At 32.0% G+C, this 23,279-nt stretch overlaps 1 pseudogene; it reads left to right on the plus strand.

The window, feature by feature from the left end:
• Positions 1-786: 786 nt before the first annotated feature.
• LOC148956042 (heat shock 70 kDa protein cognate 4-like) overlaps positions 787-23,279 on the plus strand; it is a 64,578-nt pseudogene continuing 42,085 nt past the window's right edge.

Consider the following 23,279-nt stretch of genomic DNA (forward strand, 5'->3'; position numbering starts at 1 on the left):
CTTCAAACGGGTAAACTGAGCAGACGAAATTGTCACCAGCGCAGCACAAAGTACAATAAAACATAGTTGAAGAGTTTGCTCCGAGGTTCGTATGTTTATATATATTCGCAATGGTAGATTAATATACACTGTAAACCCCAAATTCTTAAGACAGTTTGACATAGCTGCACTATTCTGAAGTGCAGCGGCGATAAATCCGACTAAAGATGTTTTGGAGTAACAGATCTAGTGGAGTCATTAGGTAGAAAGCAAACTATTTGTAAAGCTTCTGCATACAACATAAAATTGCACTAAAATAGCGTCATAACAAAACACATAACTAAAGTCATCATGTAATTAAATTGTTTTTTTACTTTTTCGATTGTTGAATAGAACTTTGCAAGTTGTTTTGCCATCTCGAATGCAAACTATAGCATTCGAATCTAAAAAGGAACTACAAATTGATAATAAGATCTCTAGAGACGCGATTAGATCATTTAAAATAGCTATGGATCATAGACAGTGAACATCGTGAAACATTAAATATTCAAAAGAGTTGGTATCGTAAGGCAATATGATGTCATCGAATAAATTCTTGGTTTTGAAATTTTTTCCGGATTGGATATTTACCCCTATTAGCTACTACTGAAATTTCAAATGCATAAAAATTTTCACTTCATTAAGATTTATTTTTATGTAATTCTTAATACTATTATAAGAATTAAAAGATGTAATTTATCATGCAAGTTTGTCCTACGAAACTGGGTTCATTTGCTATTTAAAACAATTTCAAAAGAAATATTAGAAATGACTACAAGACCTGCAATTGGTATTGATTTAGGAACTACTTACTCCTGCGTCGGTGTCTTTCATCATGGTAAAGTTGAAATCATTGCCAATGATCAAGGTAATCGAACAACACCATCTTATGTGTCATTTACAGATACTGAACGTCTTATTGGAGATGCTGCTAAAAATCAAGGAACCATGAACCCTTTAAACACAGTCTTTGATGCCAAAAGATTAATCGGTAGAAAATTTGAAGATTCTTCAGTTTAATCAGATATGAAACATTGGCCTTTCAGGGTAGTCAATAAAGATGGCAAGCCGAGAATTCAAGTTGAATTCTAAGGCAAGGCAGAAAACATTCATGCCCGAGCAGATCTCTTCAATGATTCTTAGTAAGATGAAGGAAATCGCCGAGGCTTATATTGGAGAACCAGTGAGTGACGCTGTTGTCACTGTACCTGCCTATTTTAACGATGCCCAAAGACAAGCTACTACGGTTGCTGGTGTCATCGAAAACTTTAATTTTATTCGCATCATTAATGAGCCGACCGCCGCTGCTATTGCCTCCGGCCTAGATAAGAAACACGATTCTTAAAAAAATGTGCTCATTTTTGATCTTGGTGGTGTTACTTTTGACGTGAGCATTCTTGTGATCGAAGATGGAATCTTTGAAGTAAAATCAACGGCAGGGGATACACATTTGGGTGGAGAAGATTTTGATAACAGACTAGTGAGCCACTTCGTCAAAGAGTTTATAAGACAGTATAAAGTGGATCTTTCAACTAATGCAAGAGCACTTAAAAGACTTAGGACCACATGTGAAAAAGCGAAAAGAACCTTGTCAGCCTCTACCGAAGCTAAAATTGAAATAGACTCTCTGCATGAAGGCATTGATTTTTATACCTCCATTACACGTGCTCTATTTGAAGAACTCTGTGCTGATTTGTTTAGAAGGACAATGGAGCCAGTTGAAAAATCTCTCAGGGATGCTAAACTAGACAAAGGAAGCATCCATGAAATTGTTCTTGTTGGAGGCTCAACTCGTATTCCACGTGTGCAAAAACTTCTACAAGACTTTTTTAACGGAAAACAACTCAATAATTCAATCAATCCTGATGAAGCAGTAGCCTACGTTATAATAAAGAACGACCTCTTGCCTATACTAAATTTTATGTGCCACTTAATTATAGTTAAGGTTTTCCGGGTTGTTACAATAAAGAACGACACCTTGCCCATGTTAACTAAAACATAAATAGGGATTATGTAATTTCCATCAGTATCATGGCTGTAGAGATGGCTGAAACCTAGTTACAATAAAAGACGATCATTGGAATAACAAACATCCGGGTTGCAGCGGTAGCTAGCAACCTAGTAAGAGACGATCACGTCCAATGTTAAGAAATATAAAAACCCATAGCTCCTAAAAAGGAGTCAGATCAAAACAAAAAGTACACCATTAGAACCGCCTTGTCCGAAACCCCTGTATAGGAAACTTTCTGTCCCTTGGCTTGAACAGCAAGGGAAATATATTGGCTTGAAAATCAAGAAAATTGACTTTAACCACGTTAGTCTCCCTAAACGGGATATTTTTTTTTTCTTTTTTTGTATCCAGAGATAGCTTGGCCCTGGAACATCGTAGAGGGTTGTTCAATAGCTCATTTTAAAGGAAATTAATTGGGTTAAAAATCTATAGTAACTAAAATAAATTATTTCTAAAAGAGAATAAATTTTTCCAATAAAAACTGTATTTTTGATGCAGTGACGTCATAATTATCTGGATTGCAGCGGTAGCTAGCAACCTAGTAAGAGACGATCACGTCCAATGTTAAGAAATATAAAAACCCATAGCTCCTAAAAAAGGAGTCAGATCAAAACAAAAAGTACACCATTAGAACCGCCTTGTCCGGAACCTCTGTATAGGAAACTTTCTGTCCCTTGGCTTGAACAGCAAGGGAAATATATTGGCTTGAAAATCAAGAAAATTGACTTTAACCACGTTAGTCTCCCCAAACGGGATATTTTTTTTTCTTTTTTTGTATCCAGAGATAGCTTGGCACTGGAACATCGTAGAGGGTTGTTCAATAGCTCATTTTAAAGGAAATTAATTGGGTTAAAAATCTATAGTAACTAAAATAAATTATTTCTAAAAGAGAATAAATTTTTCCAATAAAAACTGTATTTTTGATGCAGTGACGTCATAATTACTATATAAGAAACGTCAAAACTGTAAATGGTCTCATTCATGAATACATAATGGTTAGATCAAAGCAAGCTACATGCAAGTTAAAAAATCAGTACTAAAAAATCAAGAAAAGTGGCAGCTACTACAACATTCTGCCTAAACGGGATATTTTTTTCTCTTTTCTTTGTTTCCAGTATAATAAAGATCAAACTCTTCCCTATACTAACTTGCATACGCAACTTTACTATAGTTAAGATTACAGTATTTATATTTTTTTACATTAAAAGATTATAATTCAACAGATAGCATGGCACTGGAACATCGTAGAGAGTTGTTCAATGGCTCATTTTAAAGGAAATTAATTGGGTTAAAAACCTTTTGTAATTAAAACAAATTATTTTTATTACATTAAGAAATTTTAATTATGTTCCTTAAGAAATCATCCTAAGTAAAAATTTCCCGTACGGAAATTGAACTCAAGCCTGCTGGGTGACAGCTATCCCAACCTCTAGACCATATAGGATATATTAAAATATCCGATTAATGAAGTTTATGTTAAATAACAAATTATAAACATAATTAGCTGCCTGATTATTTGAGGATCGTCTCTTACTATTCCAAAGAAGAAAAAGCCGTAGGCTTTTTCCTGTTTTTAATTTATTTTATAATAAATATAATAAAGAACGACCTCTTGCCTATACTAAATTTTATACGCCACTTAATTATAGTATAGGTTAGTAATTCAACAGATAGCTTGGCATTGGAGCATCGTAGAGAGTTGTTCAATGACTCATTTTAAAGAAAGTCAATGGGGTTAAAAACTTCTTGTAATTAAAACAAATTATTTTTATTACATTAAGAAATTTTAATTATGATCTTTAAGAAATCATCATAAGTTAAAATTTCCCATACAAAACTTGAACTCAAGCCAACTGGGTGAAAGCTATCCCAACCTATAGCCCATATAGGATTTATTAAAATATCTGATTATTGACGTTTATGTTAAAGAACAAATTATAAACCTAGTTAGCTGTCTGATTATTTGAGGATCGTCTCTTACTATTCCAAAGAAGAAAAACCCGTAGGCTTCTTCCTGTTTGTAATTTATAATCTGGATTCAAGCGGTAGTTATAGCAAAGTTAGGACTCAAGCCCAAAGAAACTGAACCCTGTGGTTTATTCATCCGTGTTGCAGCGGTAGCTAGCAACCTAGTAAGAGACGATCACGTCCAATGTTAAGAAATATAAAAACCCATAGTTCCTAAAAAAATAGTCAGATCAAAACAAAAAGTACACCATTAGAACCGCCTTGTCCGAAACCCCTGTATAGGAAAATTTATGTCCCTTGGTTTGAACAGCAAGGGAAATATATTGGCTCGAAAATCAAGAAAAGTGGCAGCTACTACAACATTCTGCCAGAACGGGAAATTTTTTTTCTTTTTTTCTTGTTTTCTGCAGATAGCTTGGCACTGGAACATCGTAGAGAGTTGTCACAATAAAGGCTTACATTATTAATTTAGACCTTTCAGGGTAAGTTGTGACGAATTTGGAACTAGCCAGAAGACACTATGCATATACTTTTAGTACTACTTCTACTGTTACTGTAATTAAGGACACCAAGGTCATTAAGTTGAAATCTTTAGGGAACGTTTAGGGGGAGTTTCAATTAAACGAAAAAATTATATGCAGACACATATTAAAAGGGCATATAAAGAATAACATAGACAGCGTTGCAACATCATAGCTAGTAATATCATAACTATTTTAAAGGAGCTAATTTGATTGGAGATTAAAATTCTAATGCCCTTTTTAAGAGTCAAAAGCTTTTGGAGGGCGATCAGCCCTTCTCTTTAGCTCATACTTTTCCAAAAATCCCTATGCTTTCTCAAGGAAAGAACAAACTTTGAACTTTACTGAAAAAAATGAATTTTAAATGTTTTCACTTTAATATTTATAATAAAGAACGACCTCTTGCCTATACTAAATTTTATACGCCTCTTAAATATAGTATAGGTTAGTAATTCAACAGATAGTTTGGCACCGGGACATCGTAGAGAGTTGTTCAATGGCTCATTTTAAAGCAAAATTAATGGGGTTAAAAATTACATAAAGGACCGATATAGATCATCATGAATCCGGGTTGCAGTGGTAGCTAGCAATCTAGTAAGAGACGATCACGTCCAATGTTAAGAAATATAAAAACCCATAGTTCCTAACAGAGGAGTCAGATCAAAACAAAAAGTACACCATTAGAACCGCCTTGTCCGAAACCCTTTTATAGGAAACTTTCTGTCCCTTGGCTTGAACAGCAAGGGGAATATATTGGCTTGAAAATCAATAAAAGTGGCAGCTACTACAATATTCTGCCTAAACGGGATATTTTTTTCTTTCTTTTTTTCTTTTTTTCTTTCTTTTCCACAGATAGCTTGGCACTGGAACATCGTAGAGAGTTGTTCAATGGCTCATTTTAAAGGAAATTAATTGGGTTAAAAATCTATAGTAACTAAAATAAATTATTTCTAAAAGAGAATAAATTTTTCCACCAAAAACTGCATTTTTGATGTCTTTTCACACTGCAGTATTTCAAGCATTATACCAGCGGTAAGATTTGAACCTACGCCTCCGAAGAGACCGGTGGCTAACACCAGTGTCTTGGACCACTCGGCCAGGCTGCCTCTCATAAATCATATATATGTGAATCTGGGTTGCAGCAGTAGCTAGCAACCTAGTAAGAGACGATCAGTCCAATGCTAAGAAATATAAAAACCCAAAACTCCTAAAAATAGAGTCAGATCAAAACAAAAGTACATCATTAGAATTACCTTGTCTGAAACCCTACTAGATAAATAATGAATGTCGTCATAGCTTTATATTAGAGCTATGACGTGAATAGAAATTTTACAGTAAAGAACGATCTCTCGCCCATAGTAACTGATATACGGTGGTTTCAGGGGTAGCTACAAGCTATCCAGAATCTAGCAGTATCCGGGTTGCAGCAGCAGCTGTCAGCCGGAATCTCTTTGCTTAACAACAAAGAAATTATGTTGGCTTGTTATTAAACCAGAACCTAACAAAAAATAAAACTAATTTTAAAATTTTTAGATATTTTTCCAGTTTTATTTACAGTAAAGAACGAATTTCAGCCCATAGTAACTAAAATAAGATTATAATTTTAGACTCAAACTAGTATCCGGGTTGCAGCGGTAGCTAGCAACCTAGTAAGAGACGATCACGTCCAATGTTAAAAAATATAAAACCCCCCAACTCCTAAAAAATGAGTCAGATCAAAACAAAAACTACACCATTAGAACCGCCTTATCCGAATCCTCTATAAAGGAAACTTACCGCCCTTTGGCTTGAATAACAAAGAAAATATATTGGCTTGAAAATCAAGAAAATTGACTTTTACCACGTTATTCTCCACAAACAGGATATTTTTTTCTTTCCGCTTGATTTTTCTCCTCAGCTAGCTGGGCACTGGAAATCCGGGTCGCAGCGGTAGCTAGCAACCTAATAAGAGACGATCACCTCCAATGTAAAGAAATATAAAACCCCCCAACTCCTAAAAAAAGAGTCAGATCAAAACAAAAAGTACACCATTAGAACCGCCTTGTCCGAAGCCTCTATAAAGAAAACTTACCTTCCTTTGGCTTGAATAACAAATAAAATATATTGGCTTGAAAATCAAGCAAATTGACTTTTACCACGTTATTCTCCACAAACGGGATATTTTTTTCTTTCCGCTTGATTTTCCTTCTCAGCTAGCTGGACACTGGAAAATCATAGAGAGCTGTATAATAGCTCATTTTAAAGGAAATTGCAACATCTAGTGCCTTTTGTAATTAAAAATAAAATGCTTTTTAAAGTAGAATCAATTTTGTCAAAAAAATTGCATTTTTGATGTATTTTCATGCAGCAGTCTTTTCAAAGATATTTGAATTTTGAAGCAATCAAACAGTTCATGGTAATGAACTCTATAATAATAATAGCTACTTGTTTCAATAGTAACCGAAACTCCTGGAACCAAAATTTTCTTTTTTGGCTTAATCGCTAAAATTATTTTGTAAACTGCAAAAATTTCTATGATGCCTAATCAGTAATAGTAATTTCTTAATTTAAACAACAAAAATACATGAAAATTTTATAATTAGTTTTACTTTTTGTCTCCTGGAAGAAATTTTTTTTTCATCTTTTACATTAAAAGACGATCACTGAAATAACAAACCATTCCAAAAATTGGACTTAGTTAGCTACTTGATTGTTTGAGTTTCGTCTCTTACTAATTAAAATAAGAAAAAGCCTAAGGCTTTTTCCTGTTTGTATTTATAGTGAAAAAACGAACTCAAGTCCAAAGAAACAGAATTTTTACATTAAAGGACGATCATTTGAATAACAAACTATTGCATACATTAGACTTTGTTTAGCTTCTTGATGGTTTTAGGTTCATCTCTTACTATTTCATCCGGGTTGTAGCGGTAGCTTACAACCTAGTAAGAGACGATCACGTCCAATGTTAAGAAATATAAAAACCCATAGCTCCTAAGAAATTTGTCAGATCAAAACAAAAAGTACACCATTAGAACCGCCTTATCCGAAACCTCTGTATAGTAGACTTTCTGTCTCTTGGCTTGAGAACAGCAAGGGAAATATATTGGCTCGAAAATCAAGAAAATCAAGAATTTTCGTTTTTAGTTTAGAATCGCTAAAGTTATAAACTGCAAAAATATTTATGGTGTCTGAACAATAGTTTTAATCTTTTATTTTATACTAGAAAAATACCTGAAAATTTAAAAATTAGTTTAATTTTTTGTTAGGTTCTTGATACTTGATACGTGACATAAACATTCAACTAATGGCTACATAATTGTTTCAATCAAGCAAGCTACAGGCAAGTTAAAAAAATAGTACTGCACAAAAAACAAAGAAAACCTCTTGAAAAGAAAAAAGCGAAGTTATTCAACTGACAAGGCGTATCGAGAAGTAATAATTGAGAGAGCAAAACACAACAGCAAGATGTGTTATCACAATGATGAAGATTATAGACATGCGAAAATTGAGACAGCCAAACAAAAGAGTAAGGAACGATATGATAATGATGAAGATCACAGAGAAGCAACAATTGAGACAGCCGAACAAAAGAGCATGGAACGGTATGATAACGATAAAGATTACCGAAACAAACATAAGAAAAAAGTTTTTTTTATTTTCTTTTGTCTCCAGAGATAGCTAGGCACTCGAACATCGTAGAGAGCTGTTCAATAGCTCATTTTAAAGGAAATTAATTGGGTTACAAATCTATAGTAACTAAAATAAATTATTTCTAAAAGAGAATAAATTATTCTACCAAAAACTGCATTTTTGATGTCTTTTCACACTGCAGTCTTTCAAACATAATCGTATACCAGCGGTAAGATTTGAACCCACGCCTCCGAAGAGACTGGTGGCTCTCCGGGTTGCAGCGGTAGCTAGCAACCTATTAAGAGACGATCACGTCCAATGTTAAGAAATAAAAAAAACCCATAGCTCCTAAAAAAGGAGTCAGATCAAAACAAGAAGTACACCATTAGAACCGCCTTGTCCGAAACCCCTGTATAGGAAACTTTCTGTCCCTTGGTTTAAACAGCAAGGGAAATATATTGGTTTGAAAATCAAGAAAAGTGGCAGCTACTACAACATTCTGCCTAAACGGGATATTTTTTTCTTTCTTTCTTTTGTTTCTAGAGATAGCTTGGCACTGGAACATCGTAGAAAGTTGTTCAATTGCTAATTTTAAAGGAAATTAATTGGGTTAAAAACCTTTTGTAACTAAAACAAATTATTTTAAAGCAGGATAATTTTTTCCACTAAAAACTGTATTTTTGATGTCTTTCCATACTGCTGTCTTTTCAAAGACATTTGACTTTTGAAGCAATCAAACAGTTCGTGGTAAGGTTGTATTTTAAACTTTATATTCCATAGATAGCTTAGCACTGGAACGTCATAGAGAGTTGTTCAATAGATCATTTTAAATTAAATTAATAATATTCAAGGACATATCCAAAGGGTTTAGTGGTTTTGAACCCCCCTCCCCCAAAACGTTTGTCAGATTTATAATAACGAATATGAAATGAATAAAAAAAAATTTAACATAAAAATATATATAAAAATGAATATGAACAACTTTTTCATGCGTTTTTGAAGTTTTTATTATATTATAATAAAGAACGAATATTTTACCGATTATCTACTTATAACCATATATGATGTAATAAGTGACATGACGTAATATCTAAAACCTATTGTGTACTAATAACCATATATGACTTAATGAGTGACGTGACGTAAAAATTGAAAAAATTAATTTTTATTTTATTTTCGTTTTTAGTGTAGTATCGTTAAAGTTATAAACTGCAAAAATATTTATGGTGTCTGAACAATAGTTTTAATCTTTTATTTTATACTAGAAAAATACCTGAAAATTTAAAAATTAGTTTAATTTTTTGTTAGGCTCTTGATTATTGATACGTGACATAAACATTCAACTAATGGTTACATAATGGTTTCAATCAAGCAAGATACACGCAAGTTAAAAAAACAGTACTATACAAAAAACAAAGATAACATCTTGAAAAGAAAAAAGCAAAGGTATTCAACTGACAAGGCGTATAGAGAAGTAATAATTGAGAGAGCAAAACAAAACAGATAGATGTGTTATCACAATGATGAAGATTATAGACATGCAAAAATTGAGACAGCCAAACAAAAGAGTAGGGAACGGTATGATAATGATGGAGATTACAGAGAAGCAACAATTGAGACAGCCAAACAAACGAGCAAGGAACGGTATGATAACGATAAAGATTACCGAAACAAACATAAGAAAAAAGTTGCTACCAGAATAATGGGTAGATACTGGGGTGACAAAAGCTAAAATGAAAAAATTAAATTTTCTGCAAGGTTGTACCGAAGAGCGCATAAGGACAAAGGGAGAAATTACATTCAGAAATACAAGAAGATGGCAAAAATGCAAGCTGATCTTTGTAAATTGAGAAACATTTTACGCGTGTTTTACCAGGATCATGAAAAGTATTCAAAATTACAGATTAAAATTCTCTTTGAAACAGCGGATGCTGTTGAAAAGTCAACTAGAAATGCTTTGGCAAAGCTTCATAGTAATATCCAAAAGAAATGTTGTCAGTTTAATGAAAAGCTTCCAAGGTATGGACTGGCAACTGTGGAACAGTTTACAAATGCAATGGAAAATTTTCGACAACATAGTGAATATACAGAGGCGTACTTCTGACAATCTGAGTAAACATTCAAAACCAAAAATTGGGTAACAGGTTAATTGGCAATGTCACCCTGATATCTGCAAGCTCTATCTGACGGATATTGAATTATGTCAAATTCTTTTTGATATCCTTGAAAATAATATAGTATTAAAATTTTCAACTGACAAAGTGGTTAATTTCTACTTTGGCGGCTTGGATTATTGTGAAATCAATTACAGAGACAAAAGAAAGCATGGGCATTCGTTATACTGTAGCCCAAATGAGGGATGTCAGAGCTATTTGCGTTCTCTAAGGGCACTAGCTCCACATTTTCCTGTCTCGACCTGTTTCATTAATAGCGTATATAAGGCAGTATCAAAATCTAAGATTATACAACATATTAATCTACTAAAAGTCGAAGGCTCATACACGGAACTAAGTCATTATATAGAAGAAGTGTCAAGTAGACTCGCAAGAGAGCAACCTAGTAAGAGACGATCACGTCCAATGTTAAAAAATATAAAAACCCCTAACTCCTAAAAAAAGAGTCAGATCAAAACAAAAACTACACCATTAGAACCGCCTAGTCCGAAACCCCTCTAAAGGAAACTTACTGCCCTTTGGCTTGAATAACAGAGAAAATATATTGGCTTGAATATCAAGAAAATTGACTTTAACCACGTTATTCTCCACACACGGGATATTTTTTTCTTTCCGCTTGATTTTTCTCCTCAACTGGCTGGGCACTGGAAAATCATAGAGAGCTGTATAATAGCTCATTTTAAAGGAAATTGCAACATCTAGTCACTTTTGTAATTAAAAATAAAATACTTTTGAAAGTAGAATCAATTTTGTCAAAAAATTGCATTTTTGATGTATTTTCATACTGCAGTCTTTTCAAAGATATTTGAATTTTGAAGCAATCAAACAGTTTATGGTAATGAAATCTATAGTAATAATAGCTACTTGTATCAATAGTAACCGACAATCTAAAGAACAAAATTTTGATTTTCTCAGTAGTAACCGAGACTCTAAGGAACGAAATTTTGGTACAAATAGATACATCAAAGCAAACAGTTCGTGATAACGGACTATATGTTGTATAGTAAGAGCAACTCGTCTCAATAGTAAAACTTGCTACATCTAGTTCCTTCTGTAATTAAAGATAAAATATTTTTTAATAGTTCCGGTTTGCAGCGGTAGCTAGGAACCTAATTAAAAGAGATCATTCGAAGAACATACCATTGTATATATTAAACTTAGTTAGCTGCTTGATTCCTTGAAGAAAAAAAATCTTATTTGTCAACTGAAACTAGAATAGTTCCTGAAAATTGAAAAAAATATAATTTTATTTAGCTGCAAAGTGCAAAAATATTTACGGTGTCTGAACAATAATTTCCATTTTTTAATTCAAACATGAAAAAACCTGAAAATTTATAATTTAGTTTGGTTTTCCTTCTGCTTCAATTGACTTGCTACACCATTTTACACGCCATTAATTTTATATCATCTTAGTTCAAATTTTTTTGGCTTAACCCGTAAATTACGTATCTCTGTATTGTTGTCCTATATTTCCAATGAGAAATATTCATTTTTTTTATCCGGGTTGCAGCGGTAGCTAGCAACCTAGTAAGAGACGATCACGTCCAATGTTAAAAAATATAAAAACCCCTAGCTCCTAAAAAAAGAGTCAGATCAAAACAAAACTACACCATTAGAACCGCCTAGTCCGAAAACCCAATAAAGGAAACTTACTGCCCTTTGGCTTAAATAACAAAGATGGATTGAAAATCAAGAAAATTGACTTTAACCACGTTATTCTCTACAAACGGGATATTTTTTTTTCCGCTTGATTTTCCTTCTCAACTAGCTGGGCACTGGAAAATCATAGAGAGCTGTATAATAGCTCATTTTAAAGGAAATTGCAACATCTAGTCACTCTTGTAATTAAAAATAAAATAATGTTTAAAGTAGAATCAATTTTGTCAAAAAATTGCATTTTTGATGTATTTTCATACTGCAGTCTTTTCAAAGATATTTGAATTTTGAAGTAATCAAACAGTTCATGGTAATGAAATCTATAGTAATAATAGCGACCTATCTCAATAATAACCGACACTCTAAAGAACAAAATTATCTCAATGATGAAGATTACCAAAAAATATATAAGAAAAAAGTTGCAACCAGAATAATGGGTAGATACTGGGGTGACAAAAGCTATAATGAAAAAAATTAGATTCTTTGTGAAGTTGTACCGCAGAACGCATAAGGACAAAGGAAAAAATTACATTCAGAAATACAAGAAGATGGCAAAAATGCAGGCTGATCTTCGTAAATTGAGAAACATTTTACGCATGTTTTACCAGGATCACAAAAAGTATTCAAAATTACAGATTAAAATTCCCATTGAAAGAGCGGATGCTGTTGAAAAGTCGGCTAGAAATGCTTTGGCAAAGCTTCTTAGTAATATCCAAAAGAAATGTTGTCAGTTTAATGAAAAGCTTCCAAGGTATGGATTGGCAACTGCGGAACAGTTTGTAGATGCAATAGAAAATGTTCGACAACACAGTGAATATACAGAGGCGTACTTCTTAGAAAATTCGTATATTAATTTTGGAAGGAACAATTGCAGTTTATGTAGCAGCAATTAAAATATATATACAAGCATACCTATCAACAGCGAAGGAAAAGCAATGTTTTTCAATTATGGCGAAAACGAGCCTGCTAGGGTTATTAGTATGTGTGTTTGTAAGACTAATGATTTAGAACAAATTCCTGGAACACCAACTCAAGAAAAAAGTATTTCTAACTGTGTTTTAAACAGTTTTTACTCTAAGAGACGAAAAAATTCAAATTCTGTTGTACTTTGATTCTGAATATTCTCCATAAAGAGAAAAAGTTCCACTTGTATTCTGAGTTTTTCAAAGAAATGAAGAAATATTCAAGTTCTCTTCTGAATTTTCTTAAAGAAAAGAAAAAAAGTTAGTTCAATTCTGAACTTTTCAAAAGAAGAGAAAAAAGTTTCACTTCAGCTCAATTTTAATTCTGATTTATCTCAAAGAAGTGAAGAAAAGTTTCAGCTTTCTTCTGAATTTTTTCCCTTGGGGAGATAAAATTCCACTTTATTTCTGAGTTTTCTCAAAGAAGTGAAGAAATTTTCAAGTTCTCTTCTGAATTTTCTTAAGGAGAGCAAAAAAATTTACAGTTCAATTCTGAAATTTTACAAAGAAGAGAAAAATAGTTGCACTCCAGTTCTGAATTTTCAAAAAAAGTTAGTTCAATTCTGAATTTTTTTAAGGAAGAGAAAAAAAAGTTCCACATCATTTCTGAATTTACTCTAAGAAGAGTAAAAATTTCAAATTCTGTCCTGAATTTTACAATAGAAGATAGAAAAAGTTATACTTCGATTCTGAGTTTTGCCCCAAGAATAAAAAAAAAGTTTAATTTGAAATCTGAGTTTCCTCAATGAAGTGAAGTAAAGTTAAAGTTCTCTTCTGAAATTTTACCTAAGAAGATAAATAGTTCCAATTTAAATTTTGAGTTTTCTCGAAGAAGTGAAGAAAATGTCAAGATCTCTTCTGAATTTCCAAAAAGAAAAAGAAAACAGTTAGAGTTAAATTCTAAATTTTTCCAAAGAAGAGAAAAAAAAGATCCACTCAGTTTTGATTTTCTCGAAGAAGAGGAGAAAATTCGAGCTATGTTTTGAATTTTTCCGTAGAAAATAGAATAAGTAATGTATCGATTCTGAAATTTTTCTGAGTTCCCACTTTAATTCTGAGTTTTCTCAAAGAAATGAAAAAATGATCAAGTTCTCTTCTGAATTTTTTCAAAGAAGTGAAAAAAGTTCCAATTCAGTTCTGAATTTTCTCGAAGAAGAGAAAAAATTTAAAGCTATGTTCTGAATTTTTCCGTAGAAAATAGAATAAGTTATGTATCGGTTCTGAAATTTTCTCTAAGAAGAGAAAAAGTTCCACTTTAATCCTGAGTTTTCTCAAAGAAGTTCTCTTCTGATTTTTCTCAAATAAGAGTAATAAAAGTTGAAGTTCAATTCTAATTTTTTCAATGAAAAAAACGGTTCCACTTCAGTTCTGAATTTTTTCAAAGACGATAACTAAATTTGTTCCGTAGAAGATAGAAAAAAGTTATACTTGGATTGTGAATATTCACCATGAAGATAAAGAGTTCCACTTTAATTCTGAGTTTTCTCAAAGAAGTAATGAAATATTCAAGTTTTCTTCTGAATTTTCTTAAAAAAAAGAGAAAAAAAGTTAGTTCAATTCTGAATTTTTCAAAAGAAGAAAAAAAAGTTCCACTTCAGTTCTACTTTAATTCTGAGTTTTTCAGAGAAGTGAAGAAAAGTTCTAGCTTTCTTCTGAATTTTTCCCTAGGAGAGATAAAGTTCCACTTTAATTCTGAGTTTTCTTAAAGAAGTGAAAAATTCTTCAAGTTCTCTTCTGAATTTTCTTAAAGAGAGAAAAAAAAGTTACCGTTAAATTCTGAGTTTTTCCAAAGAAGAGAAAAATTGTTCTACTCTAGCTCTGAATTTTAAGAAAAGTTAGAGTTCAATTTTGAATTTTTCCAAGGAAGAGAAAAAAAGTTCCCTATCATTTCTGAATTAACTCTAAGAGGAGAAAATATTTCAAGTTATGTTCTGAATTTTACCATAGAAGCTAGAAAAAGTTATACTTCGATTCTGAGTTTTGCCCCAAGAATAAAAAAGTTCCATTTTAAATCTGAGATTTCTCAATGAAGTGAAGAAAAGTAAAAGTTCTCTTCTGAATTTTTACCCAAGAAGATAAATATTTCCACTTTAAATTCTGAGTTTTCTCGAAGAAGTGAAGAAAAGTTCAAGATCTCTTCTGAATTTTCAAAAGGAAAAAGAAAACAGTTACAGTTCAACTCTAAATTTTTCCAAAGAAGAGAAAAAAGTTCCAATTCAGTTCTGAATTTTCTCAAAGAAGAGAAAAAAATTTCAAGCTATTTTCTGAATTTTTCCGTATAAAATAGAAAAAGCTATGCATCGATTCTGATATTTTCCCTAGGAAGAGAAAAAGCTCCCACTTTAATTCTGAGTTTTCTCAAGGAAATTAAGAAAAGTTCAAGTTCTCTTCTGAATTTTTCCCAAAGAAGAGAAAAAAGTTACAGTTCAACTCTAATTTTTCCAATGAAGTGAAGAAAGGTTTGAGTTGTTTTCGGATTTTTCTCAAATAAGAGTAAAAAAAAGTTGAAGTTCAATTCTATTTTTTTTTAATAAAAAAAGGTTCAACTTCAGTTCTAAATTTTCTTAAAGACGAGAAATTAATTTTATTCCGTAGAAGATAGAAAAAGCTATAGTTTGATTCTGAATATTCTACATGAAGAGAAAAAGTTCCACTGTAATTCTGAGTTTTCTCAAAGAAGTGAAGAAATGTTCAAATTCTTTTCTGAATTTTCTAAGAGAAGAGAAAAAAAGGTTAGTTCAATTCTGAATTTTTCTAAAGAAGAGAAAAAGTTCCATTGCAGTTCAACTTTAATTTTGAGCTTTCTCAAAGAAGTGAAGAGAAGTTCAAGTTTTCTTCTGAACTCTTTCCCCAGGAGAGATAAAGTTCCATTTTAATTCTGAATTTTCTCAATGAAGTGAACAAGAGTTCAAGTTTTCTTCTGAGTTTTCACAACGAAGAGAAACAAAAAAGTTACAGTTCAATTCTGAATTTTTTAAAAGAAGAGAAAAATTGTTCTACTCTAGTTTTGAAGAGAAAAAAGTTCCATATCATTCCTGAGTTTTCTCTAAGAAGCGATAAAGTTTCAAGTTCTGTTCTGAATTTTACCATAGAAGATAGAAAAAGTTATACTTTGATTCTGAATTTTGCCCCAAGAATATTAAAAAGTTTCCATTTTAATTCTGATTTTTCCCAATGAAGTAGAAAAGTTCAAGTTCTCTTCTAAATTTTCTCAAAGCAGGGAAGAAACGTTCAATTTCTCTTCTGAATTTTCCCCCATGAATAGAAAAAGTTCCACTTTAATTTTGAGTTTTATCAAAAAAGTGAAGAAAATTTCAAGTTCTCTTGGGAAGTTTCTCAAAGAAGAGAAAAAAAGTTACAGTTAAATTTTGAATTTTTCCTATGAAATTCCACTTCAGTTCTGAATAGATGATACAACAAGGTTATATAGCGAGTCTAAATTTTTCCCTAAGAAGAGAAAAAGTTCCACTTTAATTCTGAGTTTTCTCTAATGATGTGAAGAAAAATTCAATTTCTTTTCTGAATTTGCTCAAAACAGAGTAGAAAATATCAAATTGTTATCTGAATTTTGAAAAGAAGAGAAAAAAATTCATGTTCTGATCTAAATTTTCCCATACAAGATAGAATTAGCTATACTTCCGATTCTGAATTTTTCCCAAAGAAGAAAAAAAGCTCCACTTCAATTCTGAATTTTGGCAAAGAAGAAAAGAAAAGTTTAAGTTGTCTTTTGAATTTTTCCCTAAGAACAGGAAATGTTCCGCTTTAATTCTGAGATTTCTCAAAAAAGTGAAGTAATGTTCAAGTTCTTCTCTGAATTTTCTTAAAGAAGAGAAAAAATTTACAGTTAAATTCAGAATTTTTTTAAAGAAGAGAAAAAAGATTCACATTAATTCTGAGTTTTCTCCAAAAGGTGAAGAAAATTTCAAGTTCTCTTCTGAATTTTTCCCGACGAAGAGGAAAAAGTTCCAATTTAATTCTGAGTTCTCTCAAATAACGTAAGAAAAGCTCATGTTCCCTTTTGAAGTTTCTCTAAGAAGAGAATAAAATACAGTTCAATTCTCCTCAAAGAACAGACAAAATTTCATGTTCTGTTCTGAATTTTTCCGTATATGATAGAAAAGTTAAACTTCGATTCTGAATTTTCCCCCAAGAAGAGAAAAACTTCCACTTTAATTCTGAGTTTTCTCAAAAAAGTGAAACGAAGTTCAATTTCTCGTCTGAAATTTATCAAAGAAGGGAAGAAAAGTTACATTTCAGTTATAAATTTTTCCAAAGAAGAGAGTTAAGTTCCACTAAAGTTCTGAATTTTCTCAAAGAAGAGAAAAAATTTCACATTCTGTTCTGAATTTTTCGAGAGATGATAGAAAAATTATCTTCGATTCTGAATTTTTTTCCCAAGAAGTGAATAAAGTTCCACTTTAATTCTAATTTTTCTCAAAGAAGTGAAGAAAAGTTCAATTTCTCTTCTGAATTTTTTCCAAAGAAGAGATAATGTTCAACTTTAATTTTGAGTTGTCTCAAAAGAAGTGAAGAAAAGATAAAGTTCCCTTCAAAATTTTCTAAAAGGAGAGAAGAAAAGTTCAATTTCTCTTCTGAATTTTTCCCCATGAACAGAAAAGTTCCACTTTAATTCTGAGTTTTCTCAAAGAAAGGAAGAAAAATTAAAGTTCTCTTCTGAAGTTTCTCAAGGAAGAGAAAAAATTTACAGTTAGATTCTGAATTTTTCCAAAGAAGAGAAAAAAGTTCTACTTCGGTTCTGAATAGATGATACAAAAAAATTTATATATCGATTCTGAATTTTCCCTAAGAAGAGAAAAAGTTCCATTTTAATTCTGAGTTTTCTCAAAAAATGTGTAGAAAAGTTCCAGTTCTCTTCTGAATTTGCTCAAAACAGAGAATAAAAGTTCAAGTTATCCTCTGAATTTTGAAAAGAAGAGAAAAAAAAAATTCATGTTCTGTTCTAAATTTTTCCGTATATTATAGAAAAAGCTATACTTCTATTCTGAATTTTCTCCCAAAAAGTGAAAAAAGCTCCACCTTAATTCTGAGTTTTCTCAAAGAATTGAACAAAAGTTCAAGCTCTCTTCTGATTTTTTTCCCAAGATGAGAAGAGTTCCACTTTAATTTTGATATCTCTCAAAAAAGAGAGTTTTCTCAAAAGATGTGTAGATAAGTTCCAGTTCTCTTCTGAATTTGCTCAAAACAGAGAATAAAAGTTCAAGTTATCCTCTGAATTTTGAAAAGAAGAGAAAAAAAATCATGTTCTGTTCTAAACTTTTCCATTTATTATAGAAAAAGCTATACTTCGATTCTGAATTTTCCCCCAAGAAGTGAAAAAAGCTCCACTCTAATTTTGAGTTTTCTCAAAGAATTGAAGAAAAGTTCAAGCTCTCTTCTGATTTTTTTCCCAAGATGAGAAAAGTTCCACTTTAATTTTGAGATCTCTCAAAAGAAGTGAAGAAAAGTTCAAGTTGTCCACTGAATTTGCTTAAAGCAGAGAAGAAAAGTTCAAGTTCCCTTCTGAATTTTCCCCAATGAACAGAAAATGTTCCACCCTGATTCTCAGTTTGCTCAAAGAAGTGAAGAAAAGTTTAAGTTCTCTTCTGAAGTTTCTCAAAGAAGAGAAAAAAGTTACAGTTAAATTCAGAATTTTTCCAAAGAAGAGAAAAACTTTCATTTTTCTGAGTTTTCTCAACGACGTGAAGAAAAGTTCAATTTCTCTTTTGAATTTTTTACAAAGAAGAGATAAAGTTCAACTTTAATTTTGAGTTGTTTCAAAAGAAGTGAAGAAAAGATCAAGTTCCCTTCTGAATTTTCTCGAAACAGAGAAGAAAAGTTCAATTTCTCTTCTGAATTTTTCCTCATGAACAGAAAAAGTTCCACTTTAATTCTGAGTTTTCTCAAAGAAGTGAAGAAAAATTCAAGTTCTCTTCTGAAGTTTCTCAAGGAAGAGAAAAAAATTTACAGTTAGATTCTGAATTTTTCCGAAAAAAGAGAAAAATGTTCCACTTTAGTTCTGAATAGATGATAGAAAAAAATTTAAATATTGATTCTGAATTTTTCCCTAAGAAGAGAAAAAGTTCCATTTTAATTCTGAGTATTCTCAACAGATATGTAAAAAAGTTCCAGTTCTCTCTTCTGAATTTGCTCAAAACAGAGAAAAAAAGTTCAAGTTCTCCTCTGAATTTTGAAAAGAAGAGAAAAAAAATTAGGTTCTGTTAATATTATATATTATTATATTTATATATTATGTTAATATTATATATTAGGTTCTGTTCATATTATAGGAAAATCTATACTTCGATTATAAATTTTCCCCCAAGAAGTGAAAAAAGCTCCACCTTAATTCTGAGTTTTCTCACAGAATTGAAGAAAAGTTCAAGCTCTCTTCTGATTTTTTCCCAAAGAAGAGAAAAAGTTCCACTTTAATTCTGAGTTTTCTCAAAATAAGTGAAGAAAAGTTCGAGTTTTCTTCTGTTTATGCTCAAACCAGAGAAGAAAAAATCAAGTTATCTTCTGAATTTTCCCCCATGAACAGAAAAGTTCGACTTTAATTTTGAGTTTTCTCAAAGAGGTGAAGAAAAGTTCAAGTTCTGTTCTAAAGTTTCTCGAAGAAGAGAAAAGAAGTTAAAGTCAAATTCAGAATTTATCCAAAGAAGAGAAATAAGTTCCACTTTAATTCTGAGTTTCCAATTCAGTTCTAAATCTCCTCAAAGAACAGACAAAATTTCATTTTCTGTTCTGAATTTTTCCGTAGATGATAGAAAAGTTAAACTTCGATTCTGAATTTTTCCCAAAGAAGAGAAAAATTTCCAATTTAATCCTGAGTTTTCTCAAAAAATTGAAGCAAAGTTCAAGTTCTCTTCTGAAATTTTTCAAAGAAAAGAAAGAAGTTACAGTTCAATTCTGAATTTTTCCAAAGAAGAGAAAAAAGTTGCACTTCAGTTCTGAATTTGCTCAAAACAGAGAAGAAAAGTTCAAGTTCTCCTCTGAATTTTGAAAAGAAGAGAAAAAAAAAATTAAAGTTCTGTTCTGAATTTTTCCGTAGATTATAGAAAAAGCTATACTTTGATTCTGAATTTCCCCCCAAGAAGTGGAAAAAGCTGCACCTTAATTCTGAGTTTTCTCAAAGAATTGAAGAAAAGTTAAAGTTTTCTTCTGATTTTTTCCAAAAAGAGAAAAAAGTTCCACTTTAATTATGAGATCTCTCAATAGAAGTGAAGAAAAGTTCAAGTTGTCTACTGAATTTGCTCAAAGCGGATAAGAAAAGTTCAAGTTCCCTTCTGAATTTTCCCCAATGAACAGAAAAATTTCCACTTTAATTCACAGTTTGCTCAAAGAAGTGAAGAAAAGTTCAAGTTCTCTTCTGAAGTTTCTCAAAGAAGAGAAAAAAGTTACAGTTAAATTTAGAATTTTTCCAAAGAAGAGAAAAAACTTTCATTTTAATTCTGAGTTTTCTCAACGACGTGAAGAATAGTTCATGTTCAATTCTGATTTTTTCCAAAGAAGAGAAAAAAGTTCCACTTCAGTTCTGACTTCTCTCAAGGAAGAGAAAATAAATTTCACATTTTGTTCTGAATTTTTCCGTAGAAGATAGAAAAAGTTATACTTCGATTCTGAATTTTTCCCTAAGAAGAGAAAAAATAATTTGATCATCTAATCTCTATTAGATTTTAGTAAAAGCCCTGTTTAGGTTCTAGTATACCTTATATGAACCCTGCTAGTCGTATCTACGTCTGAAAATTCCTTTTCTTACATCTCCAACTTTTTAATAAACATTTTAAACGTTTGACGTGGAGATTTTGGAGAAAAATTCTGCTCATCTCTCTAAGACTTTCGGTAAAAACTCTGTTAACCTATATCAGTTTCTAAAATATCCCCTATGAGCCTACTGGTAGTATCTATGTATGAAAATTCCTTTTTTTACCTCTCCCACTTCTTAATAAACACTCTAAATGTTTGACTTGCTAGTGTACCCTAAAAATAATGAAAATATAACAAAGTAATGCATAAAATATTTTTATTGAAAAAACGACATGTAGAATATTAACATGAAAATATGTTACATAGATTGAAATACATTATTAATATCATTAAACAACTTTGGACATTTTGAATCTGTTCCACTAAATAATTCATCATGTTCTCTTTTGATAGTATAGGCATTCTCTTCTCTTAGATTCATCTAAGAAAAGAGAATAAGAGAACAGAAAGAGAAGAGAATTCTCATCTCTTGAAAGAGAGGAGAAATTTTCTTCTCTTTCAAGATTCTTCTTTGGAATCTGTGCCATATTGGTATAAGAGGAAATGCCTATTCTTGGTTTCTATAAAATTTGTATGGTCAAGTCATCTCGGTTGATCCTGACTTTTTTAACCCTTCTGGATTAGAGTTTGGCGTTCCACAAGGACATGTCATTGGACCGATACTCTTTTTAATCTACGTTAATGACCTTGTTAATGCGGTTTAAAATATAAAACCTACCATTTGCTGTCTTTTTTGCCAACCAGCATCCGTCCCTAATTACGGCAGGAATTGTTCCTTACTGGATGCACCCATTGCTTTTGCTGATGACAGTACTCTTGGCACAGCTGGTAGAACTGAGTCTGATCTTCGTTGAAAGATGAAAGCCCTTTTTGAAAGAGTTATCCAATGGTTTGATGTAAATTATCTTGCCTTAAATGTCAGGAAGTCATATTTTCTCATTTTCTCCAGAGTTTCAAAGCCTTGCCCTGACTTAAATGAAGTACACGCATCAAAAGGTTCTTTAAGTAGACCTGAGGGTCGTTGCGTTCAATTCCTAGGCATCTTGCTTGACGAAAATCTTTCCTTCGAGCATCATATTGACCTGGTTAAAATGAAAGTGTCCAGGAGTCTTGGAATCCTTAGAAGGCTCAAACACATATTTTCAGGGTCGATTCTCAGAATCTTGTTCTACAGCCTAGTTCAGTCTTATGTTTCATATTGTTCTGTTATTTAGATGTCAACTATTCCCTCTTCTCTCTGGCCACTTTCAAAACTTTTTGATAAAGCAAGGACTCTTATAGAGGAAACTAACCGATCGTCACTTAAATCCTTGCTTGATTTGAAATCTCGCTATTTTCTGTCTAGTTCTTCTTTCATTTTTTTACAGTTGCACGGCCATCTTCCTGCTGCTCCATGAAATAATATATCTTTTGTTTCTGATCAATCGACTTATCCTCTCCGCACTTCCAGCAATTTACAGATTCTTCTTACTCCATCAGCGAGGTCTTACTTCAACCCTCTGACAACTTGCAATAGGACTTGGAACAAGCTCCCTGAGTCTGCACGAAGCTACCACTTGTTTGGTATGTTTAAAAATTATGTTAGAGAATTTCTAGCTAGTAATTAAGTTTTTCCAGTTTCCCTTGGAGTTGATGTCCCTGGATTTAGTTGGATAGTTATCCGAGTTGGTGAAATCATGTGCTACCCCCTGCCTCACTTGTCATTCTGAGGATTATTAAGGTGGTCGACTGGTTTTTTTTGGATTTTGTTATATTTTTTTTCTCCTCTGTTCTTTCCCGGCCATGGAGCCTTATGGGGGAGATTTTGTTGAAGTAGTTTTTGTTTATGGTTTTACTGTAAAATAAAGAACTCAGAACTCAGAACTTAGTTCATAACCAGTAGAATAATCATTAATCCATTTTGAGTCAATCACAATTTTTACTGTGGTGTCAGCTAAAGGTTCAATATGCGTTCTGTCTTTGGTATTAGTGGCCTCATCAACCATATCTGTTCATCTACCGATATATGATCAATGGCAGTGATAATTTTCACACGCGCTTGGATTGTTTGGTATTGGTGGTGATAGAAAAATTAGTATTTGGATCAAACGTATTCTTATTAATCAAAAACAAAACCTGGCTTTCTCAATAAATCAGATATGAATGGCATAGGTTTATTTCCATATTTTTATTTCTTACCTTTGAACCGGATGCCGCAATTTCTCTAATATACATATTAATCGAATTGTATTTTAATGCTGAATTTGAATATCTTTGAATTTTTTCATTTAATTCAATCCGTCGAAAGATATGAGGAATTAAGAATTATTAAACTATAAATTCTGACGCCTCAGAGCTTTATTCCCGCGGCACGATCAGATCTGACTTAAGAGATACGAATTCTTATAGGCTAGCAGGAGTTATCAACTTTTTCTAAGCTGTGGCGATGACAACTTTTGGTGTTTGTAGGGATGAAGAAATGTGGCCTCTTCTTTCTCGAGCTATCTGGAGATCAGATTCCTTTGGGAGCATTTACCTTGGAGACTTACGAACTAATTATCTATCATTTGGCTAGATTCAGACGTATAAAATGAAACAAACACAGATAAAAAAGGCA

Source organism: Artemia sp. Qi Xiang Cuo, chromosome 1 (assembly GCF_049724085.1).
Source record: "Artemia sp. Qi Xiang Cuo chromosome 1, ASM4972408v1, whole genome shotgun sequence".
NCBI lineage: Eukaryota > Metazoa > Arthropoda > Branchiopoda > Anostraca > Artemiidae > Artemia > Artemia sp. Qi Xiang Cuo.